The following is a 22,583-nucleotide window of genomic DNA, read 5'->3' as shown; positions in this document are numbered from 1 at the left end:
TATAAAATAGGATGGTGTTTGGTTTTAACAGAACCTGACTGTGGTTAAACCACTGCTTTTTCCAAAACCTTTCATTGTCTGAAAAATGGAGCAATTCATTGGCTTAAGGCCCATTTCAAAATTAGTTATTAATGCAAATATAAAGATCTGAATCAGAAAATTTGTAACCAAGGCAACAACACAGGCAGTAGTTTCTTTTTTTGTCACGCCTTGGCAAGATACTCTATTTCCCCTTCTAGGTGAAGCAGGCTATCTCAGCCTTCTAGACTATAGACATTTCCATACTTGTCAATCCTGAGTCACCTACGGATAGGAAGAAATTGGGCTGGTGCATGGTCCTCTCCAGCAGGTATTGGCTCTGGCTCAACTCACCTTTCAGAAAGAACATGCCACTGCCTCTAAGTGTCAACCAAACAGTGTGGAAGGAGGCACAAACCTTTCCAGAAAACTCCTGTGTCCAGGCTAACTCTATTTAAAAGAAGCTTCATGTTAATTGAAGTATTACTTGCATAATGAACTTACAAATTAAATTTGAGTTAGATAATCCACTTTTTTTAAATACAGAAAAGATGGGCTTTAAATAGCTACTTCTACTTAACAGAAATTTAAAAGGGGGGGAGGGGATGGATGAGCTACTTTAATACTGTGCCTGGCATATAGCAAACTTAATAACTGTTTTTTTCACTCTTCCTAATGGAGTACTTACTCTACACCACAAGGTGTCCCAATTAGTCAACTAATTTCAAAACAAATAAGGAGGAGGAGGAGGGTGGAAGAGAAAGAGAGGGAGAGGGAGAGGGGAGGGGTAGAGGAAGAGAGAGAGAGGGAGGAAGGAGCTGTGTTCAAGTTGTCATTTTTATGTCTGCTTATTTTAAGACCTATTAGAGGGGTTAGAGGGGAGTAAACAAGTAATGGGGCTATTGTCTTGGTAGTCAGGGAACACCGGAGCCACAATCAACACAAACAGTTAACACAAGGGTCTAATTACTTGGTAGTAAACAGAGTATGCTAAAAGTAGTCAGAGCAGGGAGATCAAGCATCTGGAGGAAATCTCCTGTACTTTGGAGATTTGTTCATGGGAAATCCTATCCTTCTAAGAAGACTAGAGGTCAATGGAGGTGAATAACAGTAATTAAAAATGCAATCCAAAACAGACTTTCAGGGTCATAAACCAGGTAGATCAAAGGGTTCTGAGTTTGGGAATTCTGGTACAGCAGGTGGGACATAAAGGGGAATAATCCAGGACTGGTGGAGTGGATAAAGTGGTAAGAGCGCCTGCTTAACAAGTGTGAGGCCCTGAGCTCAAAAAAAAAAAAAAAAAAGGAGTGGGGTGACCAATCCAGAGGTCCAACAGCAATCAGTAATGGTCTTAAGTCCTGTGCCAGATTAGAGCCAGGATGGCAGAGCATATTATAGGTGAAGGTGATTCAGAATTAGTTTTTCACCAGAACAGAAGCTGCATGTTTAAGGCATTCTGGCTTCAAGTCTGAAATGGTTATGGAAAAGAGAAACTAAGTCAGTAGGCTGAGAGCTCTGGAGTCAAGAGGCAAGGTGGGTTTAGGAAGTCAGAGGAAAGAAAGAAGAAACGGGCCCAACTATTATCTGAGATTATTTAGCCATTTAAAAAATTTCTCAAGATGATCAAAGTTGGGGTTGGGGGCATGGGTCAAGTAGTAGAGTGTCTGACTAGTAAGCATAAGCACAAGGCCCTGAGTTCAAAACGGCTAACCACAAAAAAAAAAAAAAAAAAAAAACACAGTTGGAGGACAATATTAAACTATCAAGACTTGGTGTAAAGTCAAATGATTGTGTGATAAAAATGCCACTCCAGTGTGGTATGGGAAGCATAGGCTTTTCACAAAATGATGCTAGATTAATTGCATGTACACACAGGGGACAAAACTCTTTGATTCTACCTACCATTTTACATAAAAATAAGCCCAGATAGGTCTTATTTGTGAAAAGTAAAACAACCTTCTAGAAGATAACAAAAGAGATTATTTTCATGATCCAAAGAAGACAAAGAATATATGAATGATAAAAAGACTGCTAAATGGGACATTAAAATTTAAAATTTCTTTTCATCAAAAGGACACCATTAAGAAAGTGAAAAAGGCAAGTCATTGCCATGAGAAAATATCTGCAATATAAATAATTATCAAAGAATTTAAGTAAAAAAATTTTTTTTGGTGGGACTGAGGTTGAACTCAGGGCTTCACATCACTTTTTAAAGAACTTAAATCCAGAATACATAAAGAACTTCTACAAATTAATATGCGACAACCCAATAGAAAAAGAGCAAAAATATTTAAACAGGTATTTCACAAAAGAGGATACCTAAATGGCCAATAAATATGTGAAAAGTCACCAGGGAAATGCTCATTAAAACACAATATGAAAAAAATGCAAATTAACCCCCCCCCCCATACAAGTCACACGTGGTTGGCACATGTCTGTAATCCTAGCACTTCTGGGAGACTTGGGCAGGAGGACTGTGAGTTCTAGGAAGCTTGGGCTACAAAGTAAGGCCCTGTCACAAACAAACAAGCAAACAAACAACAACAACAAAAACACAGGAAGATACCATTACATACTCACAAGAATGACTAAAATAAAAACAAAATTCTTCTAATGATAGCTACTTTGGCAAAGAGCAACTGTAATTCTCACATTTTATTGATGGAAGTCTAAACTGCTCCATGTATTTGGAAAACTGTTTGATAATATCTATTAAAACTATACCAGATCTTTCTTTGGTTTCTGGGTCACTTGGTCAAGCCACTGCTTTTTCTTTTGCAGAGCCTAGTCTTTCCTTTTCTTTCAATAAAGCTTTGCTACTGTTTTGAAAAAACAAACAAACAAACACTATACCAGATCTTCAGTACCTGGCACATTCTGTGCACTCAGTAAGTCACTAACTATCATCACATTTTAACTTTCATCAAGTCTATTCCTCAAATAATAATCTACCTGTAACAAAAATGTAAGTCAATGTTTGCTTAGTTAGCATATGACTCTAGATTTTAAAAGGTCATTGAACAAATAAGTCATTTAAGAAAAAAGATTGGACCTACACTAAAGATATATGAAGGTGATTTTATTGCTAATTTTTATAACCAATTCCTAGAAAATATGCAACTTATGTAAGTAATCTATATAAGTTCTCAGGCTTAAGTAAGCCTGAGGACAAACAAGTCTGAAGGATTGACACAAGTCTCTATATCAATTTAAAAAACCAGTAACCACCTGTTAAAAAGATATAAGTTTTAACGAAGAATAAGAAAATGCAACCCAGAAGTTCTCACAATTGTCTTAAACTGGCTATAGCTGTTACCCAGTTTATAGGCAATACTACAAGAATAAAGGTTTAGGAGAAGGTAGCTGGTTGGGATAGAAGAGATTCTTCATATGTAGGAAATATAAAAGGTATTCCCTGCATATCCCTCAAAATCATAGCTAGAATAGGCCTTTCTCATCCACACTCAGTTATTATTTGAGGTTCTTGGGCTCTCATTTGGTGGTGGTGGTGTCTGTATCTCGATGAAAGGGGTCCTCTAGGAATCTCCCACTCTCATCTTTTACGGGGAACCATCCCAGCTGCATCAATGTGTACATCACTTTTTAAGGCCAGATAGGTAGACCTAAATTATACAATCCAGCTTTACACAGAACACTTTCCTCCAAACTTACTTTTATAGGGACTGAGTGGGGGTAGAGGGGAACATAAACAAGAGGGATCGTGATTAGGAAAGAGAAAAGAAAAACAACTTTATCTGAAGTCAAGCAAGCGCCTGACTGATCATACAAATTACGGATCACATACATATAAAAATCACTACCTTTTACCACAGAATCTCTGAAGTTTATAATTAGTCACTTGTTTAATATTTGGGTGAGGAAAGGAAAAAAGGAAAATGCATATTTTCTTTAGAGGAATGAATTAAGATGTTATAGAACAATATCAATTTGAATTATAAACACTGCCTGGTGTTGTAGTAGCTCAAATTCTTCAAGATAATATCCATATGGGAATTAAGATAATGCCAAAACATACTGTCAATGAATCTGCCCATCCAGCCTACATTTCTGTTCGGCTTAAGAGTCATTAAGAAAACAGAGGAGGGCTAGAGGTGTGGCTCAAGCAATACAGTACCTGCCTAGCAAGCACAAAACCTTGAGTTCAAACTTCAGAACAACAACTGTAACAACAACAACAAAAAAACCAAACAGAAGAAAGAGCCCTTCTCTAGGCCACACAAAAATTTGGATTTTAGCTCATATTTTAGTTTCCAATATATATGGAGGGCCATGATGTCACAAATGTTTTCAATGGCAAATTAAAAAATTTACAAAATAATAATTTTTATTTTCTCTTTTTGGATGACTTGTTCTTAACATTATTGTTAGCTCTACAGGGGCTAATAGAGTGAGTCCCTAGAAGTAGATGTTTTTAGTAAAAAATTGAGAACAGTTTTTGTTGTTTGTTTGTTTTAAGGACTATCATCTTCTTCAGACTGTAAACTGTAAGGCTACTTAAAGTTTTGCAATTCAAAAACCAAGTATTTAAAAAAGATCTCATAATTAACTTGCCAACTTAAAAGCAAGAACCTAAGATAACACAGATTATCAACTGCATGTCAATATCATCAACTGTAATAATATTATGCAGTATTACCTAAGACATTTGTTAAATATTGTCTTCCATGTGTTTTCACTCCCTATTTATAAATATTAATTTAATATTTATTGAGGGCTTACTATGTTCTAATATTATGTAAAGGACATTCATGAATTATCTCAATTAGTCATTAAAAGTTTTTTTTCTTGAGATGGGGGTCTTCCTATGTGACTCAGGCTGCCTTCAAACTGTCAATCCTCCCACCTCAGCCTCCTGAGTAGCTGGGATTACAGGTGTGCACTATCATTTAGTCCTTATACTATTAGACGAAGTTGTAATTACCTGAATTATCTTCATTTTACAAATGAAGAAATAAAAGCTTAAAAGGTTAAGCAATTTCTCATTATAGCATAACCATAAGTGGTGAATTAACCATTAGCTAATCAAATATTTGATAAGTGACTTAAGATATTGCAGAAATGATTGGTAGCAAATATTTAAATTATAAGAAATACTCCCAAAACTCATGCCTATAATCCCAGCTCGCTAGGAGGCAGAAACCAGGAGGTTCATGGTTCTAGGCCAGCACAGGCAAAAAGTCTACCAGACCTCATCTGAACTAATTAGCTGAGTGTGGTGGCATGTACTTGTCATCCCAGCTACCTGGGAAATATACATAGGAGGACAGTGGTTCAGGCTAGCCTGGGCAAAATGTAAGACCCTATTCCAAAAATAATGAAAGGAAAGAGGACTGGGGCTTGGCTCAAGTGGTAGAGCACCTGCCTAGTGAGCAGGAGGCCCTGAGTTCAACTGCCGGTAACACCAAAAAAAGAAAAGAAAAAAATTATCTCTAAAAGGTTTCTGAGTGGTACAGAAAAAAATGTGAAAGTTTCACAGTAAGTTGGAAGGAGAAAGATGATTTTTATAAGGTAAAGAAAATATAAGTATAACCAATAAAAATGCCAAGAAGCAAATCTTTTGTTTCAAAATTTATGTACAAAGTAGCAAATATGTGTGAATGAAAACAAGGAACAAATTATCTTTATGCCCAAGTTGATCACCCTAAAAAAAGACAGACTGCTAAAAGTGACAACAAAACTTTCTGTCTTCCTTGTCTTGGTGTAAAAGGATAATTCACAAAAGTACAATTATTATATATATGTCAACTGCGATATGAACAGTTACATATATTCACTCATCAAGAGCTAATTACCTTGTTAAACAGCAATAATAGTTATTTTTATAGAAGCTGGTATGCAAAAATACAGCTGAAAACATTTTCTCTTGACTAAACATTTTAACCTACACAAACTCGTAATAATGCATTTTATTTATATTTGGATAGTTTCATGTAAAAATTAAACAAGATAAATAAAAACACTAGAGATGATTTTACCTTTAAATTGTCATATCAACGGACCATATTTAAGAATTTACTAGTTTCCCCAAAAACTATTTCAACAGGAGATGGAATAAATAACACGGGATAACTGTTGGTAACAAGGCAACAAAACAGAAGCAGCAGTAGGATAAGATGCATTAGTCCTTGGAAACAATTTTTCCTTCCCTAGGACTATGTTCCTATTGTACAGCAAAGAATAAATTACCCATTCTATTCTCTACCTTCATCTCCCTGAAACTTTACAATGAAAATACAATCTAAAAGGCAGAAAGAACTACCTTGATTTCATGCCTCTTCACTAAAATGTTGCTTACATCTACAATCTTGTCTACAGAGAAACCCTGGACCTTCCGTTTTTCCTCTCAACTGCTATTTCAGGGCTCTTCGAATATTTCCATCACCACTGATGCTTCTCTTTGGCTCAAAAATGTTGATTCTTCTATCTTCAAAACAAACCAGAACAAAAGTCTTCCTTCTATGCCCTTCTCTTCCTCATGATGCTTCATGACAGGAACCTCTCTATGCATTATCTCTACTTCCTAACCTCCCACTCAGTCCTCACTGCAGCACACTTGGGCTTTGGTCCTACCACTCCCCTCCACTGAAACAGCTTCCACAAGTTACTTACTGAGCTCAATACTGAAGTTGTGCAGGCCATGGGCTTCTTGCTGTGGCCACTGCATATTCAGGGCCAGGTTCACACTAGGAACTGAATACATTATTGTTGTTCCTGCTGGGCCATTTACTCTACTGACTGCTCTTGTGTGGGCAATTAGATTTCAATAACCTCACCTCTGGTCTCAGTGCAAGTATACAAGTTCAATCAAGGTAAGTACGTGTGACCTGTGGGAAGTTCATTTGAAATGTGCTAAATGTCAAAGAAAATGAATGCAATCCTTTGTGCTGCTACCTAGCTAAAGAAAAAATTTATTGAGATAGGTATTACTTTATGTGCAAGCTAAAGGAAAAAAACTGCCATAGTACAAATATTTGTTAATGTGTTTTTAAGACCTAACACAATTATCTGCTTTGATTTGAGGCATTTTTTCAGCATTCAAGGAGGCGTCAGCTAGTGTCACAAGTGTGTTATGTTACTCTGCATAGTCCAAATAATTCCCCTTGCCCTTTCTCTGCTCTCCAGCAATTTCCTTTAGTACCTCATGAAAAATTTTCCACGTAAGTTTCTACAATCAGCTTACATGAATGGTTGACATGCTTTGAAAGAAATTTCTTGCTGTAGGTTTTAAATTAGTATTAACTCATGAGTTAATCACCAAGAAACCAGGATATTCCCAGGAAAAACAAACATCCTCCCAATCCAAATCACAAATATTTGTGGTCTTTCAGAACTAAAGATGCACTACTTACTGTCTGTAACTTAAAAATGTATACCTTGATAGTACCTAGCAGCTGTCTTGTCTGACAGTGCTGCTCTCCATACAATTAGAAAAGCCTACCATGAAAGCAACTCACCTTTTAGAAAAGGAAGCATCCACTAAAGTTATAAAACTGCAACCAAATGCAGTTGCTCAATTACCTGAGCTATTAGGTAGTAGGCAATATCCTAGATAATCTAAAACTCGTAAATATGGCCTTAAAATATTGCCTATATAACTGAAGATTTTTCTCACAAATTAGGTCTTTGTTAGGTAATATTGTAAGTTTTCTTGGACCAGACATCGATTAAGAAACAAAATGATGTAGGGGCATGTGAACCGACAGAAAGAAACCAGAAAACAAACCAGGCTTAGACATAGTTATCCATGAGCCATAGGTAAAAAACTATGATGACATTCTTGGGAAGAATTATGGCGAAACAAAATTGTGCCAAAATGGTGCTCATGAGTCTATGTGTGTGTAGTTCATCCAGGTGTACTCTCTGTACTTCTAACTCCTTGGAAACTATGGAAGGAATGCTACAGCAAACAGATTTCTAGCTGGTTGACCTTTTCAATGGTGTTTTTGCTTGGTTTAAAGTTTTACTTTTTTCTTGAGAGGTAGAAAGACTAAAGGCTGAAAGGAAAAAAGTATCAATCATTTATTATTTGCAACCTAACAAATACCTTTGGTTAGAAATAACTGGCAAGTTAGCCTGTTAAATAGAGCAGAATTTTTCAGACTTTTCTCCCTGATGACCCAGAGTACACATTTCACTTGTGGACCCAACATATATTTTTAAAAAAGTTTCATCAAATAGTATTTACTCTCTGTGTACTTTGTTTTAGTTTTAGTTCATTTTTTTCTTAAAAGCTGGTCATGACCCCCTGAATGGATTTTACAAACCAGAAATAGTTTCTAATCCAAAGTATAAAAAAAGTATTTTCTTTCCTTCTTTTCCAATTCCTTTAAATCCAATTATTGCTTCCAGCAATAATTGCTTCCAGCAATAATTGGAGGGAATGGGCTTCTTTTAGAACAAGAACTCCTTGATATGGGACTTACAGGGAAAAAATGCATTCTTAAATTACATTATTTCAATGAACCAGCTAATTTGCTAAAAGTGTTTTGTCTTTATAGAATGTTTTTATAAAAGTAATAAAGATATTTATTTTCCCTCAAATTCATACTACCTTCAATCTAGGAAGCAAGTTGATTCAAGGATGAATTAAAAACAAAAAGAAAACCCAACACACATTCCACAAAACAAACATGTTGGCAATTTCTAATAATTTTCACTTTCAGAAGACATTTACCAATTTTTTAAGTTTGCTAACATTAAATTTCAAAGGGCTTGGGATGTAGTTCAGTGGTAGAGTGCTTACCTAGTACGTACAAGGTAACTGGGTTCAATCAACAGCACCACAAAAAAAAAAAAAGTTGTGTAGTTATCTACAATGTAAATGTTCTCTAAAAGATACTACTGGGTGGGAGTATGTATTGGCTCACATACCCTTTGGTGACTTAACTATATATCAAAAATTTTAATGCTTTTTTTTTTTTTTTGGTAGTACTGGGGTTTGAACTCAGGGCCTCACACTTGCTAGGCAGGCACTCTACCACTTGAACCACACCTCCAGTTCATTTTGCTCTGGTTATTTTTGGTGACAGGGTCTTACAAATTATTGCCCAGGCTGGCCTTCAGCTGTGATCCTCCTGATCTCTGCCTCCTGAGTAGCTAGGATTAGAGGCGTCAGCCATCAGTGCCAGGCAATGTACATTCTTTTACTTAAAACAATTATATCTGCAAGGATGTATCCTATATATGCATTTGTGAGGCAAGTATGTGAAGTTATTTCCATAAAAATGTCGATTCCAGTATTATTAAGTAAAACGAATCAACTAAAACCAAGTATCTATCAATGAAGTGGGTAACTATAAAAAGTGAAGCCATTAAAAAAAAAAAAGCCAAAGCTATATTAGAAACAGGGCAAAAGTTTAAAACACACTTTTAAGAGAAAAAGGATTTCTGAGAGACATTCTCCTTTGACTCTCCTACTTATATCTGATCTTTCCCCCTTCAACAGATCTGCTTTTGCTTGCCTCATAATTGTAAAGTGCTTTCCAAGCCTTAGCTTTTCTATATTCTTAATTCCTGAGAGATCTCCTCTACTTCATAAGGCTGCACAACCTCCAGATCTGCCTATCCAAAAGCCTTTTAAAATATCTCTACTGGGATGTCCCAGAAACATGTATTCTCCAATTCCAAAACCAAAGTCAACTTCTACTCAAAAAATGAGCAGATACCATTTGCTCTTACACAATATTCTGAATTCTAAGTCCAGAAATCTGAGTGTTACCCCTGACCTTTCCTCCTTCCTTACCTCCCTTCTCAGTATTAAATCAATCACAAGGTTCTACCTTCTTAACACCTCTTACTGTATTTATTTTAACCTACAACCAATACCTTATTGCAAGGCCTCATTATTTTTGGCCAGAACTACTAGAGTCTCTTTGAAACTATTTTAGCCAACATGGCTAAGATTTCCTCTTTGCTTCAGCCAGACAAAACTACCAGGGGTATCCTCCACTGGTATTATGTCACCTGTCACCTCTAAGCTGTCACACTGTCCTTACTAATTTCCTGTTCTTATTTGTATAGAGAACCCACTAACTAAATCTTTAACGCCCTGTTCAGGATGAAGTTTTCTGTGATGTCTGCGAAATGAGATCACTTACAATTATTGAGCTACCATGTGATAGACAGGTGCCATACAAGGTATGCACCTATACAAGGTGCTATATAAGGTATTCACATACTCTCCAGTTTAAATAACAACAACAAAAAATCCATTTTATAGATGAAGAAATAAGCCCAAAGAGGCTGAATAATCTGTTTTCATAGTCCAACAAAAAGTATAGAAAATGGAGCTCTAATATCAAAACCAGTGTTTTTTTCATTATGTCATGTTGCTAATGTTTCTTTTTTCATCTACCACTTTTATCACATTTAACAAAGTGAATCAAACTTGCTTCCAATTTTTTCTTCTCTATTAGGCTCTAAACCAATAGTTCTCAACCTTCCTTTTGTTTTGTTTTTGTTTGTTTTTTTTTTTTAAATAGAATAGGTGGATCCTGACATCTGTTTTGTTTTTTTTTTAAGTTTCAAATATGATACTAATGGTCAGCTAAGGTTGAGAACCACTGTGCTAAGCTCCCAGGGAAGACATAAATTTCTAAACTGAACTGGTGAAATTAGTGATATAGGTAATTTAATTACTGCAACAATCCTTAAAACATTAAGTATTTTAGGTAACTCTAGATGTGGGGAATTCCATTACTGAAATATTTAATTGCTACTTCTACTAATCAGAAAGCTTATTACTCAATTTATTCCTTTTTTAAAGATTCACTTATAATTATGTGTGTAAATGTCACAGGAGTCTTAGGGAAAAAAATGTTTAAAAAATTAATAGTGGTTTTACTTGCTGAGCTTTAAGAGATGAATATGTGAATAGCAACTAAAAACTTTTTTCTACATCCAGAAACCAAAGTTACAGGTAATCTGACTGAGATCTGAGATTTTTATTTAGGTTTAACACTCATACTGTGCTTCACACAAACTTCTGAAACCTAATGAGACAGAAAGCTGTCACCTGCTGCTCTATGAGGAGATGGGGGTAGGGGTGAATCTGAAATATGGAAAGAAGCACAAAGTAATGAATATTCAAATATTCTGCTTAGGTTTTGGGTAAGACAAAGATTTGAGTTTGATACCTGAAATCCCTGGTAATGTTTTTAAGGAAAAAAGAAATAAACAATTAAAAATAGTAAAAGGAGTTCAATGATCTCTTAACTTCATTGTGAATCTGTAAGCAACATAGGGTTTTTATATTTATTGTTATCATTAGGTATTTTGTCTTTCTGTGCTCAGATAAATGGGAGTCTTCACTGGTAGATATTATTTCTATAAATTAAAGCTCTCTGTAGTGATATAGCATACCACCACATTATAAGCGAATGGGTAGACTGACCTTTTTCTTTCCAATCCTTGTTTCTACCTTTCTTAGTTAATTATGCTGGCTATACCAATATCAAGTTCGACAGAAGCAATAATGAAGATACTGACATTCAAGTTGAGATACACATTTTATCAGAGTTGTCTAGTATTTCTAGTACTAAGTTGCTTTAAGAAAAACATCAGATACTATGAAAAAATCAGCAATATTTGCTTTTTTAGTATTTATGGGGATAATTATATTACTTTTCTTCAGCTCTATCAATGTAGCAAAAGTACCAGTACCTATTCATAATTGTCTTCAGCCTGGTAGTTAAGAAGCCCAGTTTAGGGCTGAATGTGTGCCTCAAGAGGTAGAGCACTTGTCTAGCACACACGAGGCCCCAAGTTCAACCTATAATACCGCCAAAAAGAAAACAACAACAAAAAAAGCCCAGTTTGTTTTCTGCTGCAGGAGAAAGGTAAATGTTTCCAAAGAATCAGATAAGCATTGTATAAGATTATTTGGTTATACATATGTCAAGTAGTAGTTACTTGATTTTACTCCTTCCACTTTTACACAAGCAGGCTTCTAAATAAACTGTAAATTTCTCTTAAGTATTAAACACACTCAAACTAGTAATATAGTTCGTTCTCCATAACCATAGGTTCTTTTTTTTTTTTTTTAGTATTTCCTTCCCTTTCTTTCTTTTTTTTTTATTGTTTTATTATTCATATGTGCATACAAGGCTTGGGTCATTTCTCCCCCCTGCCCCCACCCCCTCCCTTACCACCCACTCCGCCCCCTCCCTCTCCCCCTACCCCCTCAATACCCAGCAGAAACTATTTTGCCCTTAGTTCTAACTTTATAACCATAGGTTCTTAATGTAAATTTGAAGAACTGAGGATTGAAAATACTTAGGAAAAAATGCACTGAAACTATACCGATTTTTGCTGTAATTATTCCCTAAATGGTATAGTGTAACAACTATTTACACAGCATTTACATTGCATAGGTATTATAAGTAATCTAGAGATGATTTAATGTATGCAGGAGGATGTGCATGGGTTACACGAAAATTTGCTATCTTATGTAAGGGACTTGAGTATCCACAGATTTTAAAATTGCATGCATGGGGCGGTGGGGGGGGGGGGCGGTAAGTATACTAGAACCAATTCTTCATGGATACTGGAGACAACTGGATGTTTCCAAGATCTCTCTTTAGTCAACATTCCCTAAACAATCTCATTTACCTAAGGTTTATAGTCACCATATTCTAGGACTCCCAGACCTATCTCTACAGTCCCAGCCAAGCCAACTGTTTACTAGACCTCTCCATTTAAATGTCTCAAAGACCTGAAACTGAGCTTCATAAGAACACAAAACTTAACCAAAAGGCCTGGTTAACATGCACAAGGCACAGGGTTCATCCCCAATGAAAACAGAGCTCAAACTTTTCTTACACCTTTGTCCTCCACTTCTAGGATTCTGTAATTGAATGAAAGGTCCCACCGGTCAGAAAACTGCCATTATCAACTAAACTTGTCTCCCTAACTAGTATTCAATCACACTCAACCTAAGCAATCTTTTAAAAAGGCAAATCTGACAAGTTGATCCTCTGCTTGTGATAAAGTTTTTTTTTTTTTTTTTTTTTTTGGTAGTGAAACTGATAGTGAAGTTGATTAGGAAAGGAATATACTTTCAATTGACTGAAAGCAGGTCATCTCTAAAGAGATAAAGAATTTTTAAGTGTAACGATGCCTGTAAGCCATTGCTCTCTCCAGCCATACCCTTCCCTTCCTCCCGCCTTGTTTTCAATGCTCTTAGCTAGGCCTTCTTTCTGTCCTTGAAAGGCAGACAATAACATTTTCTTGTACCAGTCTTTGCACTTGCAGTACTATTGCCAAAACAATCCCAATACATTCTTCAATTTTTAGGCAAGGGATAAAGTTTCTTAGCACCCTCCCCAAATCCTCCTACTCATACTTCTTTTCGAGCGTAAATTATAGTCTGTAATGGAATAAAAAAAAATTACTGTGTAAACTGTACATACCTTGAAAAACATCAATAGGCTTAAATATGACATGCAATTTTATCATATTTGTTTGAACTCAGGGCCTTTTGCTTACTTGAGGCAAATCACTCTACCACTTCAGCCATGGCCCCAGTCCTGTAATATGTAATTTTTAAAAACCTATTTATTAAACCAGGTGTGGTGGTACATTCCTATAATCCCAGTTACTTGGGATTAACTCAAGGCTAACCTGAGCAACTTAGCAAGCTCCCATCTCAAACAAACCAACAAAAAAAATCCACGCTACTCAAGAGAAAGAGATCAGGTGGATCGAGGTTCAAAGCCAGCCCCAGGCAAACAGTTCATGAGACCCCCCATCTTGAGAAAAAAAAGGGCTGGTGGAGTGGCTCAACATGTAGGCTTTGAGTTCAAATCCCAGTACCACACAAAAAAAAAAAAGAAAGAAAGAAAACTCCAAAATAAAGCTAACCTATTTAGTTAGTACTCTAGAACAGTGACATTAATCTTTATTGCCATAGATAAAAAGAAATCAGCATCAGTTCTTGAGCAGCACTGTCTAATCGAAATGCAATAAAATTACACATACAACTTTTAAATATTCTAGTAGCCACGTTAAAAAAGAATCACATGAAATTTAATATATTTAACTTAACTCAAGTATCTAAATGCTCACCCCCCTCCCCTGGGGGACTGGGGTTTGAACTCAGGGCTTCGAGCTTGCAAAGCAGATAATACTGGTTGAGCCACACCACCAGCCAATTTTCTTCTGGTTATTTTGGAGATATTGGGGGGGGGGGGGCTCTCATTTGCCTGGGCTGGCCTTGAACCACTATCTTCCTGATCTCAACCTCTCAAGTAGCTCTCAAGTAGCTAGGATTACAGGTGTGAGCCACCAGCTAAAAAACATTTTTTTTTTCTTTTGAGACAAGGGTCTCACTGATTTTGAAGCTGTGATTCTTCCCACCTCAATCTCCTATGGAGCTAAGATTACAGGCACTATGCCTGGCTTAAAATGTCAATGTAAGACATTCTTGTCAGAAGATAATATTGTGTCTCTGGTACTTAAGTAGCTTCCTACCAGAATTAGAGTTATGTTTAAAAAGAACATGGCACTAAGCAAGTTTAATTTCATATCAAATAAGGACAGATCTCAGGTTCAACCTTTCACAAAACTTAAGTTATGCTGCTGAAAGGCCTAAATGTAAAAAAAAAGAAAAAATCAGGTAAATAATTTTAAAACTGCTTATTTACTGATCATCAAAAGGGACATGGGTACTCAAACACTGCTAGAAGAAGGATTTCATTACAACCTCTTGGAAAGCAATAGGCTTCCTCCTTGATTTAGTAGTACCACTTTAAGATTTGATCCTATGAAAATAATTAAAGACAAGGTCAAATATTTATGTACAAATTTGTTCACCAAGATGCTCGTCTATGATAATGAAAACCAGAGAAACCCAATTAGTAGGAAATAGTCAGCAAAGTAACTTGAAACTCACTTGATGGCATTCTACATAGCCATTAAAATTATGTTTTAAAGATCACTAGTAACACAGGCAAATGCTCACAACAGTAAGTAAAAGAGAAACCTATGCAATGTGATTTATAGGTATGAGTGTATGTGTGTGCACGATAAACTCATGTACTCACATATCCATGAGAAGAAAAACAAAATAACAGTTTTCTCTCTTTAATGCAATGACTAGTGATGTTTCCATTTTAACACATATATATAGAGAGAGGACCACTTTGTCCTAAACATTAAAACAGATTTTAATGACGCATACCAGTTTTCCAACACTTTTCAAATTTTTGTATAATAAGAATGTTATCTTTTCATAATTTTAATAACCTGAAAAATAAAATATGGAGTGGATGATGATCTCGGCAAATCAACTACACACTCATTTTTAGATGACATGGGGAGAATATGAGTATGGCTTTAATATTAGTTTGATGGCTAAACAGAGCAAAAAAAATTATAGGACAGTATGCACAAGATTACAAGTTGGTAAAAAGTACACACATAAATATATTTTAAAAATGTGTAGAAAATAGGTACTATTATAGAAAGTATCAACAGTGAAGGATCTGTCTTAAAAATGTGACTTTTTTGTCTATTTTCTATAAAGATCCTGCATGTTCTATAAGACTATTTAAAAAATTAACATATATATACACCTACTATTCTCCACTGAGCATCTACTATACACAAAACTGCTAGAGTTGAGCAAAAGGAGTCACAAACTTAATGAAACTTACAATTATGGGGACGATTCAAGAGAACAGTAAAAGTAGTGCAAAACAGAATATAAACATTGTATGAAAAAAAAATGTGGCTACCAGTATAATAAGAAAAAGAATCACACTTAAGAAGGGGCAAAATGGTGAAAATAAGAAAAAAAAATCATGAAGGAGAAAGAATTTGAAATGAGAAGGACTTAATAAAGGAAGTGGTAGGCACTAAAGATAAAGCATGAGGCCATTGTCAAGACTTCATGTAATAAAGTAAGACATGTAATAGAGTTTGGATAGAATGTAGGACAGGGCTGGGCTTGGTGGTGTCCACCTGTAATTCAAGCTATGCTACTGCTACTCCAAAGGCAGAGATAGCATGGAGGTCTGAGGCTGGTCCCAGGCTAAAGCAAGACCCTATCTGAAAAACAACTAAAAGCAAAAAGGGCTGGAAGCGTGGCTCAAGTGATAGAACACCTGCCTATCAAGCGCAAGGCCTGAGTTCAAACCAACATGCCACCAAAAAAAAAAAAAAAAGAATGTAGGAAAGATGAGGGCAATATGGTACAGCATTGGTTGTGAGAGCTTTCAATTGTTAGATGGGAGTACCTCTATAAATTTTCTGAATTTAGCAATGGAGAGATTACTGGAGGTTCAATTCAAGAAACTGTTGTATCACCACTCTTTACCTCTACTGCTACTACCATGGTTCTAGCCACTACAATTTCTGAACTAAATCACTGTTACAGTCTTTCTGCTTGCACTCCTAGTCTATTTTCTATACATCAGCCAGACAGATCCTTTTATTTTTGGGGGTGTTGGGGATTGAACCCAGGGTTATTACACATGCTAAGCACATACTCTACCACCCACAAGTTCACACCACAACCCCAACAGATTCTTTTGTTTTGGCAGTACTGGGGTTTGAAGTTAGGGCCTTAAGTTTGCTGAGCAGTATTCTACCACTTAAGCCACACACCCCAGCCCAGCCACAGATCCTTTTAAAGCACCTTCACTCAGAAACGGTGCAATAGCCAGTCACTGGGGGCTCACATCTGAAATCATAGTTACTCAGGAGGCAGAGATCAGGAGGATTACGGTTTAAAGCCAGCCTGGGCAAATAGTTTTTAAATCCTACATCAAAAAAAAAACCCATCGCACAAACACACAAAAAAAAAGGGCTGGTGGAGTGGCTCAAGATGTAGGCTGAGTTCAAACCCCAGCACTGCAAAAACAAAACAATAGTGTCCCACCTCACATAGTAAAAAATCTAAAGTCACTAGAATCCTTATATAGAGTCTCCAACACTGCGCACTCACCCTCTGAGTATATAGACAACTTTTTTTTTGACAACTTTTAATCTATTAGTGATTAATCTTCAAAAGGCTTGCTTTTGAGTTAGCTATTTGGAATACGAGAGGTACTGACTCACGAGGATAGGAATCTTAAATCTGTTTTCCTCTCTTCCTCCCCACTGAAGTTTCTAGCCTTTTCTCTTTCCCAGACAATTGGTCTAATCCAGAGATCTATCAGTCCCTACCTAGGGTATGACCAGAAATAGAAAGCAGAAGTGTCATACAGGGCTGTTGAGATGGTTGCAGCAATTAGAGGTGTGCCCAGAAGAGAAGTTAATGCAGAGGAATCTGGAGAAGCTAACATCTCTCTCTCTCTCTCTTTCTCTCTCTCCTCTCCCTTCCTCTTTCTTCTGTGGTACTAGGATTTGAACTCAGGGCCTTGTACTTACTAGGCAGGTGCTCTAGTCTACTGAGCCATACCCCTAGCCCTGCTAGTGTTTCTTGATTCACAGTTTTCTGTAAGAAAATCGGGTTGTATGAGACAAAAACAAATCTCGGAACATTCACAACCCTGTTGTTCTTTAGGTCCCTTGAGTTCTAGTTCATTCACATTCTCTCCAATTTTCAGAGTTTTTGTATTTGTATCTTATATGCAGGAGTGCAGCGTTCTAGTTATCCTTAGCAAACAGAGTAAGAACAGTTTATATACTTCATTTTTGCATAAGCAGAACTATCCTTGTTTATTTTCACAAACAATTACCAGAGATATAGTTATATATTTTCTGGATGATTATTTGGTTTGTCTTTCCTTCTAAATAAATCTCTTTCTCTCCTTCTCTGATTGAACTCAGGGCCTTGTGTGCGTTGAGCCAAGCCTGTAGCCCTACCCCCCTCCTTCCTTTTTTTGAGACTGGGTCTCCCTGAGTAGCCCAACTTGGTTTTGAACTCAAGAACCTCTGCCTCCTGAGTGCTGGGATTACAGATGAACACCACCATGCCCAACTGCTAACAATTCTTAATTCAAATATTTTTAACTTAAAAGCTCCTTGTATTTTAAAACGAAGTCAATACAAAGTAACATGCTCTCTCTATACTCTTATCAAACATGCAATGCTGAAAGAACATTATGTTTTGCAATTAAATACCTAATCTTTCTATATTATCATGAAGGATTTCAAGCATACAACAAAGCTTAGGGGGAAAAATGAATGATCATTCATTCCCACCATGCAGCTGTGTTTGTTAATTCTGAATCTCTTACCAAATATGCTTCAGATTTCTTTTAAAGAGAGGAAAGATCAGTTTGAAATTAATGGGACTCTCCTAGAACCTTTATCCTTCTCCAGTTTTCCAGAGGTTAACTTTTATTCTCATTTGATGTCTATCATTCCTATGCTTTTGTGTGCAGTGCTAGGAATCAAATCCAGGGCCTCGCTAGGCGAGGCTCTAACATTGAGCTACCCCTCCCCCCCAGCCCATACGTATTTTTATACTTTTGCTACACACTCTATGAATCACAGCAAATAAATTTTTGCATGTTTTAAAACTATATAAATGATCATATAATAGATATAATAACTGGATCTTTCACTTACCTACTCTTTGCTGTAGGCAAGTTATCATCTTTGTGTCTCAGTCTCCTCTGAAAAATGGAGGTAACATTACCTACTACCTTTTATGCTTGGTGTAACTATTAAATGAATTAATACTGCGCAGAAAGCATTTTTAAAAGGTATCTTGTTGTATGGGGAGTGTAGCTCAGTGGAAGAGTACTTGCTTAGCATGTGCTGGGTCCTGGGTTTGCTCCTTAGCATGACAAAACAAAAAGCTAAAATATCTTGCTTATAGGAAGCAGTGTACATCATATTAGCAAATAACCATGCAAAGCTGCAAAGGACCTGTGATTGTATTTACATATACACACATACATATACTGATTTAGAAAAATCCCGTGTAAAATCCATAGCTGCAGATATTTTCAAAATTAAATTGTATTAAAACAAAAAAGTATGAAATTCAGGATGGAAAAAGGAATTGAAAATGGTAAGAATAGAGAGAGAAAAGCCTTTTTTTATTTACAAATTAGTTAACATTAAATTAGAATATATTTAGCCTAAATAATTCATGATGATTTAAAAATATCTAAATACTTAGCAGCCTCCTTTTATGAGATTTGAGGGGAGGCCTGGGAGACAAGGGGCAATTCTGCAATGAGATACTATTCAGACTTTTTTGCCTATTGAGGGAGGCATTTTAAATTTCACACCAAATAAAAACATCCTGTACTTATTAAATTACACTACTTTTCTCATCTAGTTTTTTTAACTAACTGTAAGCAGAACAAATTAAAATTTAAAATGATGTTTTATAATAGGATTCACCTAGATTATGTGATTTTCATAAAGACAACTGGATTCTACAAAATTTATCAATGTGATTACAGACACATTATCTTTGCTTTGGCATAGATTATTTTTATTATAGTCTCTAGACCAAAAGATCTGAAAACATCAAAACTCAAGTGCCCTACATATTATTTGAATTCCAGTGAATTTCTTTCCAGAGGTTTTTTTTTTAAAATGATTTAAAAATATATCTGTGCTTTGAAGACCAACTGCTACATACACAGAGGAATAACTAGCTCTAATAAGCATTTAGTAGGTAACATTTTCCGGGCCAGAAATTTTTTTTTTATTTTATCATTCATATGTGCATACAAGGCTTGGGTCATTTCTCCCCCCTGCCCCCACTCCCTCCCTTACCACCCACTCCGCCCCCTCCCTCTCCCCCCTACCACCTCAATACCCTGCAGAAACTATTTTGCCTTTATCTCTAATTTTATTGAAGAGAGTATAAGCAATAATAGGGAGGAACAAGGGTTTTTGCTGGTTAAGATAAGGATAGCTATACAGGGAGTTGACTCACATTGATTTCCTGTGCGTGTGTGTTACCTTCTAGGTTAATTCTTTTTGATCTCACCTTTTCTCTAGTTCCTGGTCCCCTTTTCCTATTGGCCGTTCCAGAAATTTTTAAGCAGGATCTTTGAATTCAGGTGCAATATCTCCATGGACAAAATTTAGAAGACTAACACAGATACCTTGTTTAAATAAATATACAAAGTGTTCTAAATAACTACTACAAAAGCTAACATTTAAGCTGGTAAAGCAAATAAAATGTAGGTAAACCGTCCTAATTATATCAACGCAACAAAGTTGAAACATTTGTTTCCCCTGGAGTTTAGCACATATTCTCTAAGAGTTTAACTGAAAGCAACAATTCAACGTAACATCAAAGATAAACTGTGCACTCGCTTCCCCCTTCCCCCGCAAAAGCCCTCGGAGTAGGAGAATGTAGCCTGTGGAAAAGAGATTTATGCCTAAGGAAAAGTTTATGAGTAAAGTTCTATTTTACTTCTCCTAAAGTGAGAACTTTAGGAACCGTTGCATGTTTCAGCCCCCTACCCCTAAAATATTTACATGTATGAGTCAGTCCTTTCCTCAGCCCCAGTAGATTAGGTTGGAAACCAAGCTATAACTTCAATATACCAACAAGGACAAAAACCCATTCTCACCACTTTTCTAAAGAAAAAAAAAGCCACCACCATTCACCCTCTCTGTCTCTGCCCCAAGCAAAACAAGGCGCAGCACCTGCCAAGCCGGGCGCTTAATGCATAATGGTCCAACTTTCGAAAGCAATCTGGGGAAGAAGGCGCAGATGACTTCTTGAGGTGTACAAGGAGAGCGCAGGAAAGGTTCTCCCAGAAAGGGGTGCATGGCTTTGGGAGCCGTCTCCTCTGCCTGTCGGATTCAAATCCACTTGCTTTAGAGACCCTCGGAGGCGGGAGGCTCCGGTCGCCGCCGGCCTCGGGCCTGGGTGAAGCAGGCAGTGTTTACACCTGTCACGAGGGAGGGGGAGGGCGAAGGAGGAAGCCGGAGCAAAGCCCCAAACTTCTCAGCAGCTCCCGGGTGGGAGCGGCCGGCGCGGAGCTGCAAGCAGGTGGAAGCGCAGGGCGAGCCGGCGGAGGCCGGGCAAGGAACGGCTCACACTCCCCCGGCCGGAGCCCGGGGTGGCGAGGACCGTGCCGTGCACTTCAGGCACCGCCAGCGGCGTTCTCGCACCCGCCGCGGAAGAGAGCACAGAGCCCGAGTCCGAAACCCGCAGGCCCGCAGAGCCGGCTCCGTCCCCGCAATCCCGGCTCCGCGGCCGGCAGGTGCTTCAGGCCGGGGTGAAGGGCCGGCTGGTGGGCCGGACTGGGTCCCCTCATCCTCTTCCCCCGCGCGGCTCGGGGGAAGCGGAGCGGCAGCGCTTACCTGGTTCGTCCGGGGCGGCCGCGATGGGCATGGCTCAGGGGCCCGGGGAGGAACTGGCTCCCCGGGGAAGGACCGGCTATTCGGACGCAGAGCTGGGGAAAGCGGAAGGCAGGCTGCTCCCAGCCCTGTCAGCGCAGCAGCGCCATGGACGCCCACCCGGAGTTTCAGTGCTGCCGCGGGACCCCCATCCCACTACCCTCCGCCCTCTTCCGCCGCCGCCGCCTCCTCCGCCTCCTCCTCCGCGGAGACCCCCCGCCCACTCCACACACTCTCCCATCATGCAGCGGGGGAACCGCTGCCTCGGATACGTCATTTCCGGGCGCAGGTGGCTAGGTCGGGGCCGGGCGCTAGTGGGTGCTGGGGGCGGGGGAGGACACTCTGGGGGAATTAGTGTCACAGAACACTTACCCCTGCGCAGGCGCCGTCGTGCCGAGCGCCGGCCGCCATTTTGGGTGCGGGCAAACTGCCCTTTCCTTTACTTACTTGCGAGTCACCCAAGTGTGGGGTAGACGTCCTCCTGCCGCCCGCCGAGGCGTCGCTCTGGGCGAGAGGCGGGCTCTCCTCCGCCAGTTAACGATTACCGTTCAGCCCAGGACGGGGTTAAGTCTCTCATTCTTCAAACAAAACTGGAAAGGTTTGGAAACACAGAATCAGATCTTCTCTACCCCAAACCTGCTAGACAGCATTCATCAGCTTGCCCTTTTCGTCCCGAAAGCGACTTTTTTTTTTTTTTATTCACGGTTTAAGTTACTTCCTCTTTTTACGTAAGCTAACCGAAGAGGAAGCTGATAGTTAACAAATAACAAAGAAGGGATTGTGATAAATCGAATTTAAAGTGAGAAAGCAGTCGCAAACTGTCTTTGACAAAATAATGAATCCGGAATTTTGCTGACGAATGGAGAAAGTGGCCGTGGTTTTTTTGTTCTTGTTTTTGTTGTTTTTAACTTTTAGGGATGGTGGGTGTCTTTCACAGATTCTTCAAATCAGCTTGTGTATTCAAACGCATTTGTCTAGCAGAGGTCATAACTGGTTATCCCATCCTCAGTGGTCTTGCAGCCTTTCCCTTCCTTTATTATGAGTATCTGTCAGGACACCTGCCGCGGTAAAAATGAGACTTCCCGGCAGCAGGGTTATTGCTGTCGAGGGGATGAGGCCGCTTCTGCCCTACAAGTAGTGAGCCTCCCGGCGCCTCATTCTGCCCACGTTTGCCAGACCTCTGCATCAGTTATGTGAATAATTTAAAATAGTTCCAAAACGGCAAAGCTCAGCAGCTACGGGGAAAAAAACAAAAAATCAAGGAGGGAAAACACCCT

The 22,583-nt window shown here is 38.2% G+C and overlaps 1 protein-coding gene across 4 annotated transcripts in view; it reads right to left on the bottom strand.

The window, feature by feature from the left end:
* The window catches only part of Aftph (aftiphilin), a 72,719-nt gene extending 50,740 nt beyond the window's left edge, over positions 1–21,979 (bottom strand). For 2 of the 4 annotated variants that reach the window (XM_020161690.2, XM_020161692.2), the window contains exon 1: positions 21,271–21,408. The gene's annotated coding sequence lies outside the window, so the exon portion shown is untranslated. Of the gene's footprint in view, positions 1–20,607; positions 20,873–21,270; positions 21,409–21,753 lie in introns of those variants that run through there. The other 2 variants (XM_020161691.2, XM_074049853.1) reach the window with 2 other exon arrangements.
* Between the last annotated feature and the right edge of the window lie 604 nt (positions 21,980–22,583).

This window comes from Castor canadensis, chromosome 12 (assembly GCF_047511655.1).
Source record: "Castor canadensis chromosome 12, mCasCan1.hap1v2, whole genome shotgun sequence".
NCBI lineage: Eukaryota > Metazoa > Chordata > Mammalia > Rodentia > Castoridae > Castor > Castor canadensis.
The sequence above is the reverse complement of the archived record's forward strand: the minus strand, read 5'-3'. Positions and strand labels throughout refer to the sequence as shown.